Source organism: Belonocnema kinseyi, chromosome 1 (genome assembly GCF_010883055.1).
Source record: "Belonocnema kinseyi isolate 2016_QV_RU_SX_M_011 chromosome 1, B_treatae_v1, whole genome shotgun sequence".
NCBI classification, from domain to species: domain Eukaryota; kingdom Metazoa; phylum Arthropoda; class Insecta; order Hymenoptera; family Cynipidae; genus Belonocnema; species Belonocnema kinseyi.
In genome coordinates, this window is record NC_046657.1 from 12,781,492 (window position 1) to 12,789,591 (window position 8,100).

Genomic DNA, 8,100 nt, shown 5'->3' on the forward strand with positions numbered 1-8,100 from the left:
TCGCCGGGAGCGGGTGCTAATCTGAAAAATTGCACCCGCTTCCAGCGAAATCGCGGTAAAATTTCAGCCACAACCACGTCTCACAACCGCGAGATAGGTGGTCACAGTCTGTAAAGGAATGAAGACGACGATCCAGCAAAAGCCTCGTGCACCCTAAGAACACGGAGCGACCCAAGGACAACCGCCTTCTGCATTTTTCCCGCAAGTGTTCTAGCATACTGTTGACACACAGGGATGCTTTTTAGGCCATTGGCAAGTGAAAGCTTGGCACCTCCAAGAGCGCCGATGATAAGGACGATCAGTTTAACAGAATATTCCGGGTACAATCGTTGCAACTCCCTTTTAAGGTCTCGATACCTCTCTTTCTTTTCATTCTCCTTGGCTATGATTTTTTTGTCAGCTGGTGCCGAAAATTCGATAACAAACATAGTTCGCTTCTCGAAGTCAAGAAGAACCATGTCAGGCCTCGAGTGAGCAACAGAAACAATGGTCGAGAATATAAAGTTCCAGTACATGCGGCACTTCCCATTCTCGACAATTGACTCAATTTCCCTAGGAGCATTTAGAGGAGTGATATTAAGGTGAATGCCGTAGGAGTGACAGAGATGGTAATAAAGCACTCTCAATGCCGCATTGTGCCTTTGAATGTAGGTCGTTCCCGCGTGAGCTGGACAACTGGATAGTATGTGAGCTAAATGCTCGGGGTGTGCATGGCACGCCCTGCAGCTATCATCGGGAATAGCTTGGCTCAAAATGTGGCGACGGTATGTTAAAATGGAAATGACACCCTCTTGGCATGCAAAAATGAAACCCTCTGTACCAGACTTCAATCCGGGCGATTTAAGGAAAGCAAACGTTAGATCACAAGACATTGACTGATCATCAAATCTCTCTATGCACCCAACTATTTGCGGATGAACCTTTAAGATTTCCAAAAGACAGATGATAAGTCTATGGGAGGTCGAATCAAAAGCCTTCCGATAATCAATCCAGGCCATCGATAGGTCACGCTGGTAAAATGCTGCATTTTTGCAGATACATCTATCTATGAGCAGGTTCTCCCGGCATCCGGCTACGCCTTTCTTTGAGCCTCGTTGTTTATACATTTCTTGCCACACAGGTTCAATTGCCCGAACAATCCTATCATTTAGGATAGCTGTGAATATCTTATAAAGCGTGTTCAGGCAAGTTATTGGCCTGAAGTTCTTCGGGTCAGATAAGTTGCCTATTTTCGGCAGGAGTATTGTGCGCCCTTCCACCAACCACTCTGGAATCGGCTCTTCCGACTTCAAATATGAGGTAAAAATACGGGCCAAATGCTGATGGGTTGAAGAAAACTTCTTCCACCAGAAGGTTTTGATAAAATCTGGTTTCGGTGCGGAATAGTTCTTCATCCCACTTAATACTTTTTTCACCTCCTCGGTAGTGATGGGTAGGCATTCTTTATCAGGTGTTATGAGGGCAACACATAACTCCTTGAAGCTATTTATATTTTCTGAGTCTTCGTCCAGTCTATGCTGAACTTCGTAGACTTCTCTCCAAAATACTTCGACCTCCTCTGGTTTGGGTGGATGTTCGACAGTAACTGGAGGGTCTTGGAAGAGTCGAGATGGGTCAGAGAGAAACTGTTGATTTTCTCTGACCCACCTCTCCCTCCGCTCTAGACTTCTCTTAGCGTCAGATAGTATCCAAATGCTCTCAACAATATGCTGCCTGATGGTCAGCAGCATTGACTTGTTAAGTGTGTGATAACGGGTCCGGAGTTCGCGCGCGACCTTTCGAAACTTGGCGGTAACATTCCTGCCAGATGTGATGTAGTTAATCACACATTGAATGCGGGACGCGTACTGTTTTGCCCAGCCTATCTTTATGGCAAGTTGATGCACTCGTCTGTTAGTCTTATGATCAGCCGCTGGTTTTGTTTTACGGTTCGCATCGGCCAAAGCTCTCGCTGCATTATACACACAATAATTGATAGCCCAGAGGTCGGATTCACCGGAAAAATGTCCACGAAGCTCGTCATCCATTTCAGCCTGATCTTTAGGCTTGAGAGAAATCTTGGTGTTGATGTTTCTCCGGGTCGTAAAGCATCGCTCTTCTTCTATTGGATGCCTGCCCGCGGTTGGTCTTAGTGTCGCCTCTCTTTCTTTGTTGCCGGCTAGTTCTAGCTGTGGTAGAGTAGGCGTTCCGCTGACATAGCCCCTTTTACAGAGTAGTTCAGCATGGTTTCGCAGACGTTGCTGCAAAAAGTGCGATAGCTTCGGGTGTTTCTCGTACCGCAGAGCATGCAGCCGTGCTATGCAACCCCGTGCACGGGCCACACTCGCATCCCAGCACTCTAGCAAGTCGTGATTCAGTTGCTCCGTCCACCCAAACGTCGCGAGATCCCGCCGATCCATCGCATTGAATTCATTTTCATTGGCTGCCCCAGCTCTAGATTGGTCGGCATTGTTGGCCGACCCACTGTCGGCAGCCCTGCGCGTTCTGTTGTTTTGAACCGCACTTACTACAACTATGTTTGGTGTTGTCATTGTTGTTCCCACGAGAAGCTAGGGAAAGGGGTTTGTCCATCCTTGTAGAGCCCCGCATGCAAGGATAAGGCTGCGTGCCTTTTGTGAAAACCGTGCTTTCGGCACGGTTTTCACACCTCCGCTGGGGGGTTAATTCCTTCGGGACCACCCCCGGACAATTGTCCGCGACTGCCTATTTATTTTTGTAACCATATTCAGCAGAAACTCTTGGTACAGGGACCCTCTATCCGCAACCCGAGGACGCATTCGGTGGCTTTGTCATAGGCCCTTCGGTTTGATTCTAGAGCAGTGGTCGGCAAACTTTTTGCTTCATTTTCATGTATGGTCAGGCTCCACCCGTCTTAATTTTTTCTACTACTTTTCAGTCTATTCATGTACCTCAGTGTGAGTGAGCTTACTCCAGCAAGGGTCATTTGTCCACAGGCATGTCAAAGTAAGGAAATTTTAAAACTCTTAATTTTTTAATTGGCGATTTGAAAATAGCATTATCAGCATCTACGAATTTTTCCGATTCCAATGATATATTACTTGCCTAGAAAAGTTAAAAATTTGAAGGAGTTTATAATCAAGAAACATCAGATTGACAGTTAATTTAATACTAAATACTTCTCAAATTTTCGACCTTTATAGACAAATTACATGTCTTTGGAATCGGAACAATACGTAGATGCCAAATATATTACTTTAAGTCACTGAACGTAAAATTACGAATTTTTTAATTTCACATTTTTCCCATTTTATAACAAAGGACCCCTGAGGAAAGGGATGATCTGGCCAAGCACGCAGGTACTGCCCTGAGACTAGGTCACAGGGCAGCCAGGGCAGGCTACCCTGCCCAGGGCAAGAGCGTGCCGACCACTGTTCTAGAGGAATCAAAACCGAACCGAAGGTCCGGGACAGCGCGTACGCAGTCCCGACTAACAAAAATTATACGCCCGAGATATCCACATTAGGGATATTCGCAAGAGTAACTCAGGATTTTAAAACCAGAATAAATTTGAGGTTCAGCTAATTAGATTTTTACTCGTGAAGTCGGGCGAACTAGTATCATGTTCGCGCATTTTCGGCTTTACACGAGACTGGCCTTCGCAGCAGCAAAGTAGGTTTTATTTAAAATATAGAATACTTGGCAGACTAAGACTATTTTTGAGAACAACACAGATCACTCACTCACTCTCTCGATATATATAGGCATTTTTGTAAGATGTAATATTTAATGTCTTTATTGAGTTAATCACTTTAATGATCCGAAAAGATCGGACAACGATTTGTCGCGATTCACTGCCGCTCGCACACTGTTTTTCTCAAGCGACAAGACGATTATCACACACTCAAACTGAGAAATCACGTGACTTCAAATATTCCTTTAAATAATAAGGAAAATAAAAATAGTTTTGAAATAGGCTATGTCGATAAATTGAATAATTTTCAAACGCAGAAAATCTCATAAAGACGAAACATCACAACTTTAAACACTATTAATACGGCTAAAAGTTCAAGGCGCGGGATCGACATATGATTTGGAGCAACTCGAGCTTTCGCGGCGATAATTTTTAATGCGACACCGTGATTGTTTTCTACGCGCAAAAATGTCACCGCGGCATAAGCATCCTCACTTGCGTCACAAAACGTATGCAAAGATAATTTACCTTTGTCCAACTTTCTAGGAATTTCAATCTCGTTCTAAACATGTAACTGTCGATACCAAGTAAAAAATTGTTTTTCCGTATTTTCATTTACTGCAGTATCCCAGTCTAACTTTTCGTTGTGTAATCTTTTCATCAATAATTTCGATAAAAAAGTTACAGGGCTAGTAAATCCAATCGGGTCAAAAAGCTTATGAGTGATAGATAAAATCGAGCGTTTTGTTACTTTACTTTCATCTATTTCACCATATATCGTTGGATTAATTGAAATTGTGTCGCGACCTTTATTGAACAAAATACCAAGAACGAGAGTGGATTCTTTGTCAGTGAAGTCACGAGTATACTACCACCCTCTCAAATCAAAATGACCCTTATGCATTATATCTGTAGATTGATCCATAAATAATTTCAATTCATCTAGCGAATCAACACTTGTAGTACAATTATCGACGTAAAAAGACTTCGAAAGTTTCTCTATAATTTCTCGTGAAAATTGAGTCTTGTGATTTTCAGATATATTGTGTAGTATTTTCGTAAAATGATACTCAAGTACAGCTGCTAATAAAAAAGGATTACACGTCAAACCAGAACCAAGTCGCTTGTGTCGAATTGCCCTCACTTCATTATTTATAATCGACCAAAAACGTAAAAGATCTCGATCTTTTTTATTGACTTCAATTTGCAAAAATGCACGTCGTATGTCTGCGATAACGCCGACATCATTTTCTCTGAATCTCAATAACGACGTAGGTATCAATTTTATCTGATTAGGATCTTTTTCAAGAGATTAATTTAAAGCAGAAAAATCATCTTCTCTGGCCAAGGCATCAAAAACTGGCTAACCCTTAGTCGTGCTCTCGGGTTTCACGACCGGGTGGTGCGGTCGGTAGTGAGCGCGATAATTCAAATTTTCCGAAACTGGAGAGTGATCCTCAATCCACTGCAAATCTACCGAGTATCTACCTTTGTCAGTAACTTCTACAGTTTTCAAAGAATGTTCCTTGGTTTCTTGCTCTCTCAAAAATTGATCAGACTTTTCAGCTGAATCTCCAATACCTCAAGTATCTAATTGCCATAAATCAGAAATTCTCGCATCGTTTACAAACATAGACAAAGTTGTCATCGCCGTGTCTTTTCGCGGTGCTGTCGAAATTTTGTCCATGACTGTCCAACCTAAACTAGCTTATTATAGCAACTGCACTAAGCTCATTCGATAAATCGTATTTACGACCTGTCAACAGTTTTTCAGCTATATCCGCACCTATGAGCAAATCATTTTTTCCATCGCAAGTTCCTCTCGAATCAAAATCAGCTAAGGAAAAGTTTTTATCACGTAATTCATTTATCCAATCAACTTTCTGTATACTCGGCACATTAGCACAAATAATCGATTTGTCCATACCGCCGAATAATGAATGCGAGATTTCGATTTCGCTCACAGGTTCGTATTATAAAAAGGGCGCGATATCAGATCTAATATAGGATCTTTGCGAGCCACCATCGATAACGACTCGTGCAATCTTTTGTTTTGACTCGGAATACAAGACAGCGCGCAAGGTCTGTGAGTAAACTTCCGGTATATTGGCAAAATTCGAGAGTATATTATTTCAAACATTTGAAACAACATGCATTATTTTTAGCTGTCCTTTTACGTTCTTCGAGAGACAATTTTCCCTCTTTTTCACAATCAGAATTTTCATGATCATCATTACAAAAAATGCATTTCTTACGACTTTCCTCCGTGGTGAGAAGTACGCTGCAAGTAGGAGTGTCGGCCTGCTCCGGTGCTTTGTTCTCGATCTTGTTCCTCACTACCTTCCCCTTTTCGCCTTTCTCGTTCTCGGTACGTGTTGAAAATCCGCTAACAGCTATATTTATACTTTATTCATTTTTGACTTCCTGATCCAAGAATTCAAACAATCTTGTCATACAATCCTTGGCTTCTTCTCCATCGGGTATCTTGCTTGCCGTTGAGTGCTACCAAGCTTTCAGAGTAAACCACTGAAACATTCACTGCTTCACCTTACTTTTGACTTGCAGTAGTTTGCAACACTAACTATAGGAACTCGCGAGTGTAATATTCAATGAACAATTCGTCGCGGCCAAACCGATTTTTCAGATTCGTCAGAGCCTTTCATAATTTTCCGCGGTTGTTGGATAACCACCGACCACGTTTTCTGCTTTCGAACCTTTCACGACGATCTGCTTCAAATAATCGAGCTTATCTTCTTTGGACACTTTAGAATCTTCATGGTACTTTTTGAAGTGTAACCAGAATCTAACCCAATGTACTTTTGATTCACATTTTCAAGTTCGTTCATTCGCGACTCTAAAATTTGCAAAGCACATGCAAAGCGCTGAATTTTCCGAGATTTCTTTGCGTTCTCCATCTTGAACAAATGAAATAATCACTTTTCTTTTGATCACAAAAAATTTACTTTTTCCACTATCAAGGTTCTGTCACAGTCGCCGGATGTTATACATATCTTACATCCGACTTGGTCGGAGTCTCTCTCTACTCTCCTTAATTAGACACATGTCCCGGATTCTTTTTAAGTGGCGTTTTGAATCTGAAATTTCTGCTAATAGGTTATGGCAAAATTTAAAAAATTTGAAAGATAAAATTTTCTACTGTTGGTTATCAGGTCTATGACTTTGACTAATGATTTTTACGAATGAAACAAACACTAAGTGTCCTATAAAAAGTGATTCATAGCAAATTTTTAGATGTTTTTTGGATGTAAGTTTGTTTGTCTTGTAATTGTTTTAGGCGTTTTGCATGGTTTGACCCCAAAATGAAAATTTTTATTTTTCATTCTTTTTTCGGCAAACAATATTCGAATTTTTCATTTTAAAGAGAAATTCAAAATCTTGTTATATCAATCGTGTTGGTTTTTTGAATGCAACGCTCTTGTTTCTCTGATTTTTTTCATATATTGCTTTGTTTGGTTTAAAATACAAATTTTGTTTTTCGGAATTTTTCAAATGCTACAACTCCGGCCATTTTGTTTTCTTGAAAAAATAATTTAAAAAATGTTTTCGTCTTTTTAAGTGTTACTAATAACCGTACACAAAATGTTCAAATCTTGAAAAAAGTTGTCTCAACAATTTTCAAAATGCTATGACCTTTTGAATTTTTATCTAAAATGGCTGACTTGCAAACTTGACCTTCAGATTAAGAAAATAAAAAAGGATACAAAAGGCCAATCTAATCTATCAATTATTTCGAAAGTTATCATGCTAACAAACTAAAAATTTACAGATTCGTGAAACTCTTCTTCAGATTCATGGGGTCTCCAAACATAGACATTAGGGTGGTCCAAGAAACGCTTTTCAAACTACAGTGCAAGACACCCCCCAAAAGTTTCCATTTCCGGAAAAATAAAATCCCTACTTTTTTCGAAATTCAAATATTAATACGTGCCACCGGGCACTTCAAAATTCCATTTAATTAACATGGGGAAATTTTCGAAAAACTGAACTCATGTTCGAGGGTTTCATCGAAACGTTGCTAAGTTTTTCATGGATTGAAGAGGAGTGTGCGAAATAAAACAATAATAATAAATTTCATTTTCCGCTAACCCCGCCCACTTGCAGCGTCCCAAACGTGACCCAAGAATAAAGAAACTACATTTTTAGGTATCATTGTTACTTTTTAGCAATTTCCGTCGTCCTTTTCACATACAAAATTATTAATGGAGAACTTAAATATTTACCGTGATTGAAAAAATTTAAATTGTTAAAACAAATATAAATTATGCAAACAATTATTTATTCCCAAAAATCGTGTTTTCCGATTCAAGTGTAATTATTTGTCACTTTTTGGGGTAGTAAACTTTTCTAAAACCAATATGTAATTATTTCAATCAGGGATCGGAATCTTTTAGGTTGGACCAGAGTTTAAAGGGTTCTTTAAGGCTTCT

The 8,100-nt window shown here is 40.1% G+C and overlaps 1 pseudogene; it reads right to left on the reverse strand.

Moving 5' to 3' along the window:
- Window positions 1–3,422: 3,422 nt before the first annotated feature.
- LOC117181722 lies at window positions 3,423–3,547 on the reverse strand (annotated as a pseudogene).
- Window positions 3,548–8,100: the final 4,553 nt, after the last annotated feature.